Source organism: Bos indicus x Bos taurus, chromosome 3, assembly GCF_003369695.1.
Source record: "Bos indicus x Bos taurus breed Angus x Brahman F1 hybrid chromosome 3, Bos_hybrid_MaternalHap_v2.0, whole genome shotgun sequence".
NCBI classification, from domain to species: Eukaryota; Metazoa; Chordata; class Mammalia; order Artiodactyla; family Bovidae; genus Bos; species Bos indicus x Bos taurus.
Genome location: NC_040078.1, coordinates 103960425 through 103978592, shown reverse-complemented (window position 1 = coordinate 103978592; position 18168 = coordinate 103960425). Strand labels below are relative to the sequence as shown.

The 18168-nt window shown below is 42.1% G+C and overlaps 1 long non-coding RNA gene across 1 annotated transcript in view; it reads right to left on the bottom strand.

Annotated features, from left to right (window-relative positions):
- Positions 1-575: 575 nt before the first annotated feature.
- Positions 576-18168, bottom strand: part of LOC113890054 — a 40949-nt gene continuing 23356 nt past the window's right edge. The window contains exon 4 of the long non-coding RNA XR_003510425.1: positions 576-1190. This is a non-coding gene — a long non-coding RNA (uncharacterized LOC113890054). The remainder of the gene's footprint in view (positions 1191-18168) is intronic.

Genomic DNA, 18168 nt, shown 5'->3' with positions numbered 1-18168 from the left:
TGTAACCCAATGGGCTGTAGCCCTCCAGGCTTCCCTGTCCATGGAATTCAGGCACGATTACTGGAGCGGGTAGCCATTAGCTTCTCCACGGGATCATCCCAACTGAATTTAAATTAAATTTTTGTCAATGCAGAATTCACACTTCCTGCTGACTGTTTTTCCCCCCTCATAAGAGCAAAGGAAGAAACCCACACTGTCCTGAGGCTCCTTCCTGGATCCCACTTCTGAAGCCTGCCAAGGGAAGGCTGTTTCCACCTTCTCTTTTGGAGCATCTGTCTGGTATCTACCACTGATTCATCCTCCAAGCATTCTGTCCCTCCCTCATGTCAGCCTCAGGCAGGGAAACAATCCAAATTGTTAGGAAGGGAAAATGTTTCAGGTAGTATTTCTTTTTTTTTTTTTTTTAATTTTATTTTATTTTTAAACTTTACGTAATTGTATTAGTTTTGCCAAACATCAAAATGAATCCATCACAGGTATACGTGTGCTCCCCCTCCTGAGCCCTCCTCCCTCCCCATACCATCCCTCCAGGTCGTCCCAGTGCACCAGCCCCAAGCATCCAGTATCGTGCATTGAACCTGGACTGGCATCTCGTTTCATACATGATATTTTACATATTTAAATGCCATTCTCCCAAATCTTCCTCAGGTAGTATTTCTAAACGTTTTAACTAGCTTGCTCACATTTAAATTCAAGGCATTTATTGTTCTTATGCTTTTGTTGCTAAATCAAGATCCAATCACATGGAATGGGCCTCCATTACACTGGTACTACATCCTCCCAAGTTCTTTAGACACCTCTTCAGAACTCTCTTGTGAAACTTGTCAATACCGATCACATATAATAACCACAGCCCAGGTGTCTTACTTATATTTCTTTCCTCACAATAACTCATTGGAGAACATAATTCTATTGGTATGTTACAGAAAAATAAATTGAGGCACAATAGGACATAGGCTAAGTTGCTATAACAAAGAAATACCAAAATACTGTGACTTGAATAAAGTGGAGGCTTATTTCTCTCTCATAAAACACAACATAGATACACCAAAGGTCCAGGATAGCAGGTGGCTGTGCCTCACACAGTTATCCAGGAACCCAGTACTTTCCTGCTACTTGATCACTGTCAAGAGTGTTATCCTCAGCTGTATCGTAAAAGCTGGCTCACCGCTACCCAGGCATGTCCAAGCCTGTGGGAAGGAGGAAGAGGGAAGTTGAAGGACAGGCAGTTCCTTTTCTCAGGAAATTGCAGATAGACACTTCAGTTCACATGGTCCAGAAAGGTCATGGTCACATGGCTACAACTAACTGCAAGAGAGGCTGAAAAATATAGCCTCTGCTTAGTAGCCACTAGCCAGGTAAAACCAGTGGTGGGTAGGTAAGGTGGTGATTCTATTACTAAAAGAAGAAGGAAATCTTGGGTGTTAGGGGTTGTTTAGGCATCTCTGCCACAGAACCCAATGTGATTCTCTCTTTCCAAATTCTGAGCAGTCTGTCCAGTTAAAAAACTGTTTTCCATTGCCCTTGCAGAGAGGAGCAGCCAGATAGACAGAGGCAGAAGTCATTGGGCAGGGCTTCCTGAAACATTTTGTCTGCTCTTTATCCTTCCTGCTGCTTGGAAAGCAGATGAGGTGGCTAGAGCATCAGAGGCCACAGCAGACCACGAGTGACCTGGAATATGGAAGCTGCATACTAAAGATGGTGGGGGATGCAAAAGGAAGAACCTAGAAACTTCATAATCGAAGAGACACTACACCAGTCCCAAACTGCCTACCTCTTCACTTCTCTATTTTGGGGAAGAAATAAGATGCTTTCATATTTAAGTTGCTTTAACTGTGATCTTCTGCAAATAACCTAACGTAATTCCTAATTCAAATTGTTTAGTTAAGCAATATATTTGAAGTCACGCAGCTGGTAAGATGTTCATACTCATATTGACATAGCTCCAACGCCCATATTCTTGCCTCTCCAAAATTATATTAGTCTTTCACAACACAGAAATGGCTTCTTTTTGTAAAGACTCTTCAGTACAATGAAGAAATAGTAGATGGCTCCATCATATTTAGGGAAAGATATTTATCCTTTGCATACAGAGTTCTGTACATAAGAAAGCATTTTGACTAGCAAAATATTTCTATGTATGCAACATAAAATTATAGAAAAGCATTATACGCTATCAATCTAGACATGATTTGTTATCTCTTATCTCTGAACTTTTCTAGTAATATTACTTGGCTTCTTGTTCATTTCTTTTGTTGTCGGCTAGCATGTGCCAACAGACAAACAGTAGGAGGTACCAGTGTTAAGGAAAATTAATGAAAAACACTTAAATGTATAACATTCTATTCATTACTATAACTTTTTTTCCATGGGAAAAACTCCACAATTATTTAACGTTAAGTCTAATATATTGGGTCCATCTTATAGGACATATAGTTGGAAATTCTCTGATCTATGTAATTGACTGATGTGGCTTATACTTGCAGTATGGAAAAGATGCAGAAGGAATAAATAGGCTTTGAGAGACTTCATGACCCTATCATCACGTGTAACATGTATACAGTGTGCATATGTGTGTGCGTGTTTGCTCAGTCATGTCTGATTCTTTGCAACCCCCTGGACCGTAGCCCACTAGGCTCCTCTGTCTATGGCATTTACCAAGCAAGAATACTAGAATGGGTTGTCATTTCCTCCTCCTGACCCAGAGATCAAACCTGAGTCTCTTGTGTCTCCTACATTGGGAGGAGGATTCTTTATCGCTGCACCTCCTGGGAAACCCCCAAATGAATGTATTTCATCATGTGTAATGACCCTGTGTACTTGGATAAAGGCTTTAGCTTTTCTTGTTGAGAGATCATTTGGTCAGAGTAGGAAGTCACTCACATAAACTACTTAACCCACGTGTTCTAAATTTCTACTGGGGGAAAATAGCACTGGAATTAGTGAGGAAAACTGTGCTACTCTTTGGGGCAAAACACCAAAAAGTGACATAAGTTTTTAGGAAAGTTTATTAAATAATATTAACAACATTATTAGCTCTTTGGGGGAAAAGGAGAAATGATTGAAACTGTTGAAAATGTTTAGATTTGGAATATCTTGCATGGTATAAAGGAAACAGCTAAAACTGTGATTCATCGGCAAATGTCACTTTTTGGTTTTAGGATTCTGTGATAGACAGAATATAGACCCTCCAAAGATGTTCATGTTTTAATCCCCAGAACCTGTGAATATGTTACCTTATATGGCAGAAGGAACTTTAAAGACTTTAAAATAGGAATATTATTCTAGATAATCTAGGTGGGATCAGTGTTACAACAAGGGTCCTTAAAAGATGGAAGAAGAAGGCTGGAGAGAGAGAAAGAGGAGACTGGCTAGCGATTAAGCAGAGGTTAGTGAGATGCTGGAGAAGGCAATGGCAACCCACTCCAATACTCTTGCCTGGAAAATCCCATGGACGGAGGAGCCTGGTAGGCTGCAGTCCATGGGGTCGCACAGAGTCAGGCACGACTGAGCGACTTCACTTTCACTTTTCACTTTCATGCATTGGAGAAGGAAATGGCAACCCACTCCAGTGTTCTTGCCTGGAGAATCCCAGGGACGGGGGAGCCTGGTGGGCTGCCGTCCATGGGGTCGCACAGAGTCAGACACGACTGAAGCGACTTAGCAGCAGCAGCAGCAGCAGCAGCAAGATGCCATTGCGAAGTGGGCCATGAGCTAAGGAATGCAGATACCCATGAAAAGTTTAAAAAGGCAAAGAACTGATTCTCCCCTAGAACCTTCAGAATAAATACACCCCTGCCAACATGTAATCTGTTACACCAGCCATGCTGCTGCTGCTGCTGCTAAGTCACTTCAGTCATGTCTGACTCTTAGCGACCCCATGGACTGCAGTGCACCAGGCTCCTCCTTCCATGGGATTTTCCAGGCAAGAGTACTGGAGTAGGGTGCCATTGCCTTCTCCAACAGCAGCCATAAGAAATAACATGTTACAGCAACACTAGGAAGCAAATACAGGCTTCAAACTTTGGCAGGGGATTAAGCAAGGTAAAACAGTTAAATCAGTAAGAAATAGGGTCCTACCCCTTCTGCTCCAAATCTCTCTCACCACTTCCTAATGAGTTTGTTGTAGATGCAAATGTGCAAATCAAGAATGATCTCTAGCTCTTTGGAAAAATGACTCGTTCTAGGATTGGAAGAGGATACACAAGGTGTGACTGCAGCATCTTGTAGTGCCAGAAAGTAAGGAGGTGCTAAAATGCAAACAAACAAAATAAAACAGAAAAGCACAATAAGACAAAGATGGGGCTATGTCAAAGAGACCATTGGGAACCAACTGAAAAAGATCCTCAGGGTCGGAGTTGGAACAATGCAAACAACAAAATAATCAAATCAGTATAACCAACATATAAAACAAATATCCATTAGAATCCAATTTGAGTTTCCTCCTTCTAAATTCTAAGCATGCAGCCAGGTGAAAAAGCACATGTAAGGGGACACATGTACACCTATGGCCGATTCCTGGAGATGTATGGCAGAGGCCATCACAATATTGTAATTATCCTCCAATTAAAATAAATAAAGTTTTTAAAGATATATATAAGCAAAAGTCACTGGGTGATATAAATAAGTGACTGTAAAAATAAGTAAGTGAGAGAGACGAGACATCTCCTGGGCAAAAATATCCCAAATACTTTATGTAGATATTCTGCCCTCAAGGAGGTGGAGCATAACTTCCCACTCCTTACACGCAAGCTGCACACAGTAACTTCCTAAACAGAAAAACATGGAAAGCGGCGGGGAGGGGAAGAGTAATTTTACAGTGGAAAAACCTAGCAAATATTACCTCAGCCAAGTGATCAAGGTTAACATTAGTAGTGATAAGTTGTGTTAATGGTAGGTACTCTTGAAATGATGTGACAAAAAATGGTAACCTACTTCTCTGGTCTTCATCCCCAAAGGCCATAATCCCTGTCTAATTATGAGAAAAACATCAGACAAAGAAGTTGAGAGACATCCCATAAAATACTTGACCAATTCTCCTCAAAACTGTCCAGGTCACCAAAAACAAGGTAAGTTCTGAGCAAGTGACGCAGCCAAGAGGAGCCTAAGAAACTATAACAAGTAAATGTAATGAGGTATCCTGGATGGAATCCTGGAACAGAAAAAGGGCATTTGGTAAAAACTAAATTGGAAGGACTGGTGATGAAGCTGAGGCTCGAATACTTTGACCACCTGATGCACACAGCTGACTCACTGCAAAAGACCTTGATGCTGGGAAAGATTGAAGGCAAAAGGAGAAGGGGCCGGCAGACAATGAGATGGTTAGCTAGCATCACCAACTCAATGGACGTGAATTTTAGCAAACTCAGGGAGATAGTGGAGCATGGTGTGCTATAGTCCATGGGGTGGCAAAGAATCAGATATAACTTAGCAACTGAACAGCAACAACAAGCAAATCTGATCGCCTCATACCTGTTAGAATGGCCATCATCAAAAAGGCAAGAAATAATAAATGCTGGCATGGATGTGGAGAAAAAGGAACTCTTGTTCACTATTGGTGGGAATGTAAATTGCTGCAAACACTACGATAAACAGTATGGAGGTTCCTCAAAAAGTTAAAAATAAAACTACCAAATGATCTAGCAATTCCACTTCTGGGAATATTTCCAAAGGAAATGAAGACATTGACTCAAAAAGATATCAGCCCCCAATGTTCATTGCAGCATTATGTACAGTTGCCAAGACACAAAAACAACCCAAGAGTCCATTCAATGGGTGAATATATAAACTGTGATATATACACACAATGGAATACTATTAAGACATAAAAAACAAGGAAATCCTACTATTTGTGACAACATGGATGGATCTTGAAGGCATTATACTCAGTGAAATAAAGAAGACAAAGAAAGACCAAAACTGTGTGATCTCATTTATATGTGGAATCTAAAAGATCAAAATAAACAAAACACCAAATTCACAGAAAAAGAAAACAGATTTGTGATTACCAGGGGAGGGATCAAAGAGAGGGAGACTTAGAGGAAAAGTGGTAAAAAGGTACAAACTTCTAGTCATAAGATAAATAAATGTTAGGGATGTAATGTACAACATGATGACTATAGTTAATACTGCTATATGATATATAGATATGCTGTTAAGAGAGTAAAGCCTAAGAGTTCTCATCATAAGGAGAATTTTCTTCTTTGTTTTTATCATATCTATATGAGATGACGGATGTTAACTAATATGTGGTAATCACTTCACAATACATGTAAACCAAACTATCGTGCTGTACAACTTAAACCTAATACAATGACATACGTCAACTATTTCTCAATAAAACTAAAAGGAAAAAAGCAAAACAGGTTTGAATAAGGTATTGTTGTTGTTTAGTCACTCATTTCTGTCTGCCTCTTTTGCAACCCCGTGGACTGTAGCCTGCCAGGCTCTTCTATCCCTAGGCTTTCCCAAGCAAGAATACTGAAGTGGGTTGCCATTTCCTACTTCAAGGATCTTCCAGACCCAGGGATCAAACCCGTATCTCATGCAAGTCTCCTGCATTTCAGGCATTTACTTTACTGCTGAGTTTCCAAGGAAGTCCATGTAGACTTTAGTTAATAATAATGTATCATTATTGTTTAGTTTGGAGAAGGCAATGGCACCCCACTCCAGTACTCTTGCCTGAAAAATACCATGAATGGAGGAGCCTGGTAGGCAGCTGTCCATGGGGTCGCTAAGAGTCGGACACGACTGAGCGACTTCACTTTCACTTTTCAGTTTCATGCATTGGAGAAGGAAATGGCAACCCACTCCAGTGTTCTTGCCTGGAGAATCCCAAGGACGGGGGAGCCTGGTGGGCTGCCATCTATGGGGTCGCACAGAGTCGGACACGACTGAAGTGCTTAGCAGCATTGTTTAGTTAATTATAATAAGTGTACCACACTAACATAAGATATTACTAATAGGGGAAACTGAGTTTGGAATATATGGGAATTCTATTTACTACCATTGCAAACCATCTAAAATTTTCTATAAATTTAATACTATAAAATGGAAAGCTTATTTAAAAAAAAGAAAAAAAAATGAATTCTAGTTTCCGATGTAGTATCCATGAGGAGAATGGACCAAAGATAAGCAAGTTCTTTTGTGTCACCTGGCATGTGAATCCCATACTCTTGGATGGTCCCACTCTGTTCTTTGGTTTTTCCCTAAAATAAACCACCCCCCCTACCCAAGAATCTCTGGATAAGAATTCAGAGGCTACCAAGCACTTGTTCTTTAAGAGTTACCATCCCCATACCCTGTGCTAGCCACAGATATCCCAAAGGAGGAAGGGCCCCTGGATGCAGTGCTACAAGAAAGCAGGATGGATACACTATTTCCTTCTTTGTTCAGTGAATCCAAAATGAACAGTTTTCTGCTGGGTATTATGAGTGCTTAATTTGTTTTGCTCCAGGGGTGGATTAGAATGAGGGGAAATGTGTCATTTTACTGCTGAAACTTTAGGCCTCCCTACATGCCTGGGAAAAAGTTGTTGCCTTTGTTAGCAGGGAAAGGAGGCTGGGTGGAGCACTACTTCCTCTCAATTTCAAATGTCCCTTCCAGGGACTTCCCTAAAACAATAGAAAGGGAAAGACTAGAGATCTCTTCAAGAAAATTAGAGATACCCAGGGAATATTTCATGCAAAGATGGACACAATAAGGACAGAAATGGTATGGACCTAATAGAAGCAGAAGATATTAAGAAGAAGTTACAAGAATACACAGAAGAACTATCCAAAAAAGATCTTCACGACCCAGATAACCATAAGGGTGTGATCACTCACCTACAGTCAGACATCCTGGAATGCAAAGTCAAATGGGCCTTAGAAAGCATCACTACGAACAAAGCTAGTGGAGATGATGGGATTCCAGTTGAGCCATTCCAAATCCTGAAAGATGATGCTGTGAAAGTGTTGCACTCAATATGCCAGCAAACTTGGAAAACTCAGCAGTGGCCACAGGACTGGAAAAGGTCAGTTTTCATTCCAATCCCAAAGAAGGGCAATGCCAAAAAATGTTCAAACTACCACACAATTGCACTCATCTTACACGCTAGCAAAGTAATGCTCAAAATTCTCCAAGCCAGGCTTCAACAGTACGTGAACTGTGAACTTCCAGATATTCAAGCTGGTTTTAGAAAAGGCAGAGGAATCAGAGATCAAACTGCCAATATCCGTTGGATCATTGAAAAAGCGAGAGAGTTCCAGAAAAACATCTACTTCTGCTTTATTGACTATGCCAAAGCCTTTGACTGTGTGGATCACAATAAACTGTGGAAAATTCTGAAAGAGATGGGAATACCAGACCACCTGACCTGCCTCCTGAGAAATCTGTATGTAGGTCAAGAAGCAAGTTAGAACTGGACATGGAACAACAGACTGGTTCCAAATCAGGAAAGGAGTATGTCAAGGCTGCATACTGTCACCCTGCTTATTTAACGTATATGCAGAGTACATCATGAGAAATGCTGGGCTGGAAGAAGCACAAGCTGGAATCAAGATTTCCAGGAGAAATATCAATAACTTCAGATACGCAGATGACACCACCCTTATGGCAGAAAGTGAAGAAGAACTAAAGAGCCTCTTGATGAAAGTGAAAGAGGAGAGTGAAAAAGTAGGCTTAAAACTCAACAATCAGAAAACTAAGATCATAGCATCCGGTCCCATCACTTCATGACAAATAGATGGGGAATCAGTGGAAATAGTGTCAGACTTATTTTGGTGGGGGGTGGGGGGCTCCAGAATCACTGCAGGTGGTGACTGCAGCCATGACATTAAGACGCTTACTCCTTGGAAGAAAAGTTATGACCAATCTAAACAGCATATTCAAAAGCAGAGACATTACTTTGCCAACAAAGGTCCATCTAGTCAAGGCTATGGTTTTTCCAGTGGTCATGTATGGATATGAGAGTTGGACTATAAAGACAGCTGAGCACCCAAGAATTGATACTTTTGAACTGTGGTGTTGGAGAAGACTCTTGAGAGTTCCTTGGACTGCAAGGAGATCCAACCAGTCGATCCTTAAGGAGATCAGTCCTGGGTGTTCATTGGAGGGACTGATGTTGAAGCTGAAACTCCAATACTTTGGCCACCTGATGAGAAGAGCTGACTCATTTGAAAGGACCCTGATGCTGGGAAAGATTGAGGGCAGGAAGAGAAAGGGACGACAGAGGGTGAGATGGTTGGATGGCAACACCAACTCGATGGACATGGGTTTGGGTGGACTCCGGGAGTTGCTGATGGACAGAGAGGCCTGGTGTGTTGCGGCTCATGGGGTTGCAAAGAGTTGGACACGACTGAGCAACTGAACTGAACTGAACCTACTAACTCTACCGTGTGCTTGCATGAATGAATGACACACCCTGTGTGAAGCAAGTGATGAACCCTGCTCTGTGACTTCGTGGTGCCTCATAATGACTGAAGGCAGCCCCCAAAAGGGGAGCCTTGTCGGGGGTTTATACCCACCTGCCAGTGCCAAGAGATACCCAACATCCTTGCGAGGGGAGTGGCCAGAAGTGGGCGAAGCCTGTGGACTGAACTTTCCTTTCTTGGTCAGCTTTTCCTGGTCTCTTTGACGGTTTCATAATTGCATGGGGAATTAGAACTACTACCCTAATCTGTTGGATCATAGACTTTCAACGGACTTGTGATCCATGCTGTTACTATGTAGTATTACTTAGACCCCATGTATGAAAGGGCCTAGCCCTGCTAGGAGTACATTTGGGAGCGATACAGAACTCTGACTTTAGGAACGTCTCTCAGGTTAGAGGTCACTCTCTTGGCTGCCTGCCTTAGGGGCCAGAGACCTGAAAGTGAGTCTTTGCCATGGCTGTGCCTCCAATCTATGTGGATAGAAGCATTGCTGGTCACCATGAGGTTTTTGAGGACAAAGATTGGGAATTTCAGGATCTGGTCAGACTGGAAATGAAACGGGTTTCTTCTTTTGGTAGTACTAGAACTTAGCAGACCAAAGAAGGCTAGAGAGCTTGTGTCTCAACTCCCTAGATGGTCTTTTTGTGGAATCTGTGAACTGGAAGGGTTGGTCCTAGTAACTTGAGGACAGAAATCACTTTTTCCTTGCAGGCCAACCCTCCACAACCCCTTTTGCTCTCACATATACTGGTGTGGTGACACTCAGAAGAGACATCTTGGGGTTTTTTGTTCATCCCTTTGTAACTCTATGGTTCTATTGTGTTCAGGACTGTACTTGGGAATGTGCATCGGCACACGGAACATGGATGCTTCCCCTAGTAGACCTTCCAGAAAGCTACTCTCTTACACTCTGGGTGGCATCAGAGAAAAGGGCAAATCAAACAAAAGTCTTGGCGGTAAGGAACTGAAAATCAATCTGGTATGCCATCAGGTCTACCCCTTGTGCATCTCCACCCCACCTCGGCAGTAGAACTGGGAGGGACAAGTATGGTGCTTGCATCAGTAAGGGACAGGCTTAGTCTGACCAGGGAAGGAAAGCTTTGGTGGAGAGTCAGTGTACACCCCCATCTAGAACAGGAAGGGATGTTTCCGGTGGGAAAAAAGCCACAGCTGTGGATGCCGCTTTTTTCTATCTTACAGATGGGAGCTAACAGTTCCAGAACCACTCCTTTAAAATGTATTTTTAAAAGCTGGGACAGGTTTGATCCCCCAAACTTTAAAAGACACACCTGATCTTCTTCTGTGATATCGAATGGCCACAGTACCCTTTGGAAGACGAGAAATGCTGGCCGGTTGAAAGGTCTCAATTAATACTGTTTTACAATTAGACCAGTTCTGTAGGAAACAAGGGAAATGGGTAGAAGTGACATAAGTGTTGGTCTTTATCTCCCTGTGAGACATGCCAGACTTGTGTCCTAAGGGTGCAGATTTGGGTGTGAAACCGTCAGCTCCTTTCTGTCCTCTTACTTTGCCCCATATCTGGGGCTCCCAAATGAACAGGCTGAGAATCAGGGTACCCCTCCAGGAGGGGTTGCCTCAGTCTTGGTAGAATTTCAAACAGTACCAATTGCAGTCGAGACTATCAAGAGGATTCAAAACGTACATAGAAGCATTTATGGGATTGACTTTACTTTATGACCTTACTTGGAGAGATATAATGCATATCTTCGGACAGACACTGACTCCTAACTCTAGAGCTTGAGTTTTGGGGGAAGCTACTACTTTTGGAGATGAATGGCTTGAACTGAGACAAGGGGAAAGAGGGAACACAAATTAGCCCTCCTCCCTACTGGGAGCCAAGCGGTTCCCATAACAGCCAGTTTGTCAGATGTATTCTTGAAGGACTCAAGTGAGCATGCATGATGAGACTTTAGACTCTGCTAAGTTGACTGACATAGAACAGAGAGAAGAAAAACTCCTGGTAAATTCCTAGATAGACTACAGGAGGCTCTCCACAAGTTTACTGACATTGATTCCAAAAGTTCAGAGGGAGAAATAATCTTAAAAGATAGATGTCTCACTCAGTCGGCTCCAGATATCTGCCATAAGTTACAAAAACAGGTGTTTGGACCAAATCAGTCTTTAGAAAAATTGTTATAGCTGGTTTAGATGGTATATTATGGTAGAGAATACAAGAAGGAAAACAAAAAAGCAAAGAAAGAACCAGACAAAAGACTGAAGCCCCAGCAATGGCTGTTAGAGCCACTCTGAAACAGCCTGAGGAAAAATGCCCAGAGGAACCCAGGTGAAAAGGGATGGACTTGTCATTACTGAGGAAAGGAGGGGCATCTCAAGCGGGATTGCCCTCAGGCATCTAAGCTGCCCTCAGCTCCAAGTCCAGTTTGCAAAGGACCATACTAGAGAAGACACCGCCCTCCAAGGTGTAGGCCCCAGGGGGTGGATTCTTAAGACAATCAGGACTGACTGAAGGTGCCTGGGGGTCCCTACACAAGCTCCCATCCTAATTACACCTGAGGAACCCTGGGTATTAATAACTGTGGAGGGCTAATCAGGTGATTTTCTTTTGGACACTGGCGCAACTTTCTTTGTGCTCACTGAAGTCCCTGGGCCACTTTACTCCTGATCCACTACTGTAATGGGGCTGTCTGGATGAGCCAAATGCTATTATTTCAGTCACCTTTTAAGCTGCAACTGAGATTCTACGCTGTTTTCTCATGAGTTTCTGATTGTGCCAGAGTCTCCCTCACTCCTTCTGGGGAACGATGTATTGAACAAGGTCCAGGCCTTTGTTTTCATAAATATGGAACCCACTCTTTTAACTGAACAAAATGCAAATCCTAAAGTGTGGGCTGATGAAAAACTGTGAATCAAGCACAAAATGCTGTTCCTGTCATTATCAAGCTCAATGAATCTCGCTTATTTCCACATCAAAAGCAGTACCCACTGAAGTCTGAGGTTAAGGAAGGGTTAAAATCCTTTTAACCCATCATTGAAAATTTAAAGGAACAGGGGCTATTAATTTCCTGTAATAGTCCTTGCAACATTCCTATTTTGGGTGTAAAAAAAGTAAAATGATAAATGGAGACTTCATCAAGATATACAAATAGTAAGTATCTAATCCTTATACTTTATCGTCTGAAATTCCTAAATGAGCCAAACATGACTTTAAGACAATTGAGAGGATTCTTGGGCATTACAGGTTACTGTAATTTGGATTCTGGGTTATGGGGAACTTGCCTGGTCTTTATATAAACTTATAACTGAGACTCAGTAGTCCCAAACCAACAAGTTGGTTTGCTCCCCAGAGACTTAAAAGGCTTTTAAGAGTGTTCAAACTGCTCTCTTGCAGACTCCTGCTTTGAGCTTGCCCACAGGATCAGAGCTTTGTTTGTTTGTTACTGAAAAAAGGTTCTGACCACATTCTTTAAGGGTAATTGCTACTATTGTTTTGCTAATACCTAAAGCTCTAACTTATATGCAGAGTACATCATGAGAAACTCTGGGCTGGAAGAAGAACAAGCTGGAATCAAGATTGCTGGGAGACTCTGACGGATTCATGTTGATATATGGCAAAACCAATACAATATTGTAAAGTTAAAAAATAAAATAAAATATAAAAAAAAAAGATTTCTGGGAGAAATCTCAATAACCTCAGATATGCAGATGACACCACCCTCATGGCAGAAAGTGAAGAGGAACTAAAAAGCCTCTTGATGAAAGTGAAAGAGGAGAGTGAAACAGTTGGCTTAAAGCTCAACATTCAGAAAACGAAGATCATGGCATCTGGTCCCACCACTTCATGGGAAATAGATGGGGAAACAGTGGAAACAGTGCCAGACTTTATTTTGGGGGGCTCCAAAATCACTGCAGAAGGTGATTTCAGCCATGAAATTAAAAGACACTTACTCCTTGGAAGGAAAGTTATGACCAAACTAGATAGCATATTGAAAAGCAGAGATATTACTTTGCCAACAAAGTTCTGTCTAGTCAAGGCTATGGTTTTTCCAGTGGTCAGGTATGGATGTGAGAGTTGGACTGTGAAGAAAGCTGAGCACCGAAGAATTGATGCTTTTGAACTGTGGTGTTGGAGAAGACTCTTGAGAGTCCCATGGACTGCAAGGAGATCCAACTAGTCCATTCTAAAGGATATCAGTCCTGGGTGTTCATTGGAAGGACTGATGCTAAAGCTGAAACTCCAATACTTTGGCCACCTCATGCAAAGAGTTGACTCATTGGAAAAGACTCTGATGCTGGGAGGGATTGAGGGCAGGAGGAGAAGGGGACAACAGAGGATGAGATGGCTGGATGGCATCACCAAATCAATGGACATGAGTTTGGGTGAACTCCGGGAGTTGGTGATGGACAGGGAGGCCTCGCGTGCTGCAATTCATGGGGTTGAAAAGAGTCGGACACGATTGAGCGACTGAACTGAACTGAAAGCTCATAAGTTTACTAATGGGCAAAATCTTACTGTACTGATTTCTCATGATGTAAGAGGGATCTTAAACTCTAAAGCTCAGAGCAAAAATGCTCCACCTTTAAAGCTGCTGTAACTCAAGGGGTCTCAAAAGCTCTAGGAATAGAATATCACTTACACTGTTCCTGGAGACCCAAATCTTCAGGAAAGCTGAAAAGTCTAATGACATTATTATGAGGCACCTGTGTAAGCTAACTCAGGAAACACAAGACCATAGGTTTAAAGTTTTACCCATACCTTTAATGAGGGCTCAAACTGCCCCCCTGCCCAATATGGGATTATCTCAATGACAGACTGTTTTTGTACACAGATACTGTCATAGACGGAGAAGGCAATGGCACCCCACTCCAGTACTCTTGCCTGGAAAATCCCATGGATGGAGGAGCGTGGAAGGCTGCAGTCCATGGGGTCGCTGAGGGTCGGACACGACTGAGCAACTTCACTTTCACTTTTCACTTTCATGCATTGGAGAAGGAAATGGCAACCCACTCCAGTGTTCTTGTCTGGAGAATCCCAGGGACGGGGGAGCCTGGTGGGCTGCCGTCTATGGGATCACACAGAGTCGGACACGACTGAAGTGACTTGGCAATAGCAACTGTCATAGATCCTGAAGCCTTAGAATTAACTATGTGCCTCAGCTTTCAGCTTTTCAACCTCCTCATCGATTGAAGGCTTTCCATGGTGGGTTTCTCCACTTCAAAGAAAGGGCTTTCTTCAGCTCTGCAACTACCTTCACCAACAAAAATCATATGTGACACCTCTTCTTGATGACATCTAACAATTCTCAGATGGACTGATGTAACTATGGACATAATATAACTTTTAATTTTGATTATGTTTTAGCTTGGTTAATGACTATTTTGCCTTACATCTGTAACTGTGTAACCGGATTTTTTTCTGAAAGCTTCTAAGTTACAAATGGTTGTCCAGGCCCCTACAGGTGCCACAACTTCCTCCAACTATTACTTGGGGCCCCTGGATCAGAGACCCTCAATATGAGAGTTAGGAGAATATGTTGCCTCAACAATTTAGGGACAATGCCCCTCAACAACAGGAAATAGTTATGGAAAGAAAACAACGCCCTTTTCCCTTGGCAACGTAATTCTCCTAAAAGAAAACAGGGGAATGAGAGAGTCAATTTCTAGGCAGGTTGATAAGAAGTCTGGGGTTCCTTAGGAGGAGAAAGGGATTTGGGGTTCTCAAAGAGGAGATAGGGGTCTGGAATTCTCAAGGAGGAGGGAAGGACAAACGTCTTTTTTTTTTTTTTTCTGTCTCTACATTCCTTAATCTTAGTCACATAAAACCTTTTTTTCTTTAAGCCCAGAGCTGATGATTGCAAGAAAAAAAACCCTCATCTTCTGAACTCTAAGTTCAGTTCAGTTCAGTTAGTCATGTTTGACTCTTTGCAATGCTATGGACTGCAATACGCCAGGCTTCCCTGTCCATCACCAACTCCCAGAGCTTACTCAAACTCATGTCCCTTGAGTCGGTGATGCCATCCAACCATCTCATCCTCTGTTGTCCCCTTCTCCTCCCACCTTCAGTCTTTCCCAGCATAAGGGTCTTCTCAAATGAGCCAGTTCTTCACATCAGGTAGCCAAAGTACTGGAGTTTCAGCTTCAGCATCAGTCCTTCAGAGTATTCAGGACTGATTTCCTTTAAGATGGACTGGTTGGATCTCCTTGCAGTCCAAGGGACTCTCAAGAGTCTTCTCCAACACCACACTTCAAAAGCATCAATTCTTCGGTGCTCAACTTTCTTTATAGTCCAACTCTCACATCCATACATGACCACTGGAAAAACCATAGCTTTGACTAGATGGATCTTTGTTGGCAAAGTAGTGTCTCTACTGTCTAATATGCTGCCTAAGTTGGTCATAACTTTCCTTCCAAGGAGCAAGCATCTTTTAATTTCATGGCTGCAGTCACCATTTGCTGTGATTCTGGAGCCCAAGAAAATAGTCTCCCACTGTTTCCCCATCTATTTTCCATGAAGTGATGGGACCAGATGCCATGATCTTAGTTTTCTGAATGTTGAGTTTTAAGCCAACTTTTTCACTCTCCTCTTTCACTTTCATCCTTTCATCAAGAGGCTCTTTAGTTCTTTGTTTTCTGCTGTAAGTGTGGTGTCATCTGCATATCTGAGGTTATTAAGATTTCTCCCAGCGATCTTGATTCCAGCTTGTGCTTCTTCCAACCCAGCATTTCTCATGATGTACTCTGCATATAAGTTAAATAAGCAGGGTGACAGTATGCAGCCTTGATATACTCCTTTCCCGATTTGGAACCAGTCTGTTGTTCCATGTCCAGTTCTAACTGTTGCTTCTTGACCTGCATACAGATTTCTCAGGAGGCAGGTCAGGTGGTCTGGTATTTCCATCTCTTTCAGAATTTTCCACAGTTTGTTGTGATCCACACAGACAAAGGCTTTGGCATAGTCAGTAAAGCAGAAATCAATGTTTATCTGGAACTCTCTTGCTCAAGGATATGTTTTTCCTTAAATTCTGTACCAATGACTATATAACAACAATGTATCCTGCTTGAGGACATGCTTCTCCTTCTTGAGAACCTTCTGAATAATCCTGTCATTTTTCAAATGTATATTATTGGAGTGGGTCTGGTAAGACCTTTCCATTGTTAGTTTTAATCCCATTATCTTAAAATGTATATTGTGGGAGTGGGTCTTATAAAACCTTGACAACCTTGAGACATTATTTTGATTTATTGTAATAACCAATTGAAAAAGTATATAACTCCCTTTTCTAAGACTAGCGATGGGGGCACTCTCCATCCCTCTTCTGATGTCTATGTCAGCAGCTTTCTCTGTCCGTTTTTTACTTTAATAAAACTCTGCTACACAAAAGCTCTTGAGTGATCAAGCCTGGTCCCTGGTCCTGAAGCTAAATCTTCTTTTTCGGGGATCATGAATCCAACATCATTCATGGTAAACTATCAGTAGTGTAGATTAAGAAAGGCCAGGAGGTCTTGGTAAACTTTGGGCCACATTTTGGTACATCCAGAATGGCCACAACATAATTATTACATTAGTGTTACCACTCATCTTTGTACACCACCTCTTTAGGGACCACAAAGAACTTTACTGAGTGGACATATTTCCCTTGAAATGTGATAACAGACCAAATATATACACATATATATATGAAACAAATCATGGGAAACATTTAGTTGTATCTCACACCTAGATTGAAAGGAACATTCGTTGAGCCCATGACTAACTTATTTCACGGTGCTATCTGCACTGCCCCCGTGACAGCCATCACACACCTTTCTGGAAAACACGTGTGGGCTTTGTAGCCACACCTCTGGTCTTCCACCAGCGTGGGTTCTTTTCCTCATGGGAGCTGGCTCAGTTCAGCTAATTTGTGCCTGATTCAGGTATTTGTTGACGACTTTCTTAAACACTTTGTGACACTTCCACTGAGACTATGGGACTAGCATTTTAGAGTTGGTGTTACAAGTTATTTAATTTAAAAGAAGAGACACACAGATCTCAAGGAAACCCAAAGGAAGCTAAAAAATTTCACCTCTGGCAGGAGCTTTTCCTAATAGGAGAAAGTAAAAGTATTTAAAATAAATGGACACCAATCTCAAATGATACAGGCAAAGAGACACAGTTTCCTGATGACTTTTAGAAAACATACTTTTAAAAAACGACAAAGTAATTCTGTTAAACCAGCAGCCACCTTTATATCTAATGATTCCCCACAAGAGACATTCTCTTTAGAAGCCAGACATTGTAAGAATATTTACTCTAGCCATCTAATCAGGCTATTATTTCACAGAGCTGAAGCAATCAAAAGAGAATGTTCACAAGGTCCCAACACCACAAATTTGCTCACCCAATTGTATGTATGACTATTACTCTTTCTTGTTTTCTGTTATTATTTCAGTTCAGTTCAGTTCAGTTCAGTTGCTGAGTCGTGTCTGACTCTTTGTGACGCCATGAATCGCAGCACGCCAGGCCTCCCTGTCCATTACCAACTCCCGGAGTTTACTCAAACTCATGTCCATCGAGTCAGTGATGCCATCCAGCCATCTCATCTTCTGTCATCCCCTTCTTCTCCTCCCCCAGTTCCTCCCAGCATCAGGGTCTTTTCCAATGAGTCAACTCTTCGCATGAGGTGGCCAAGGTATTGGAGTTTCAGCTTCAACATCAGTCCCTACAATGAACACCCAGGACTGATCTCCTTTAAGATGGACTGGTTGGATCTCATTGCAGTCCAGGGACGTTCAAGAG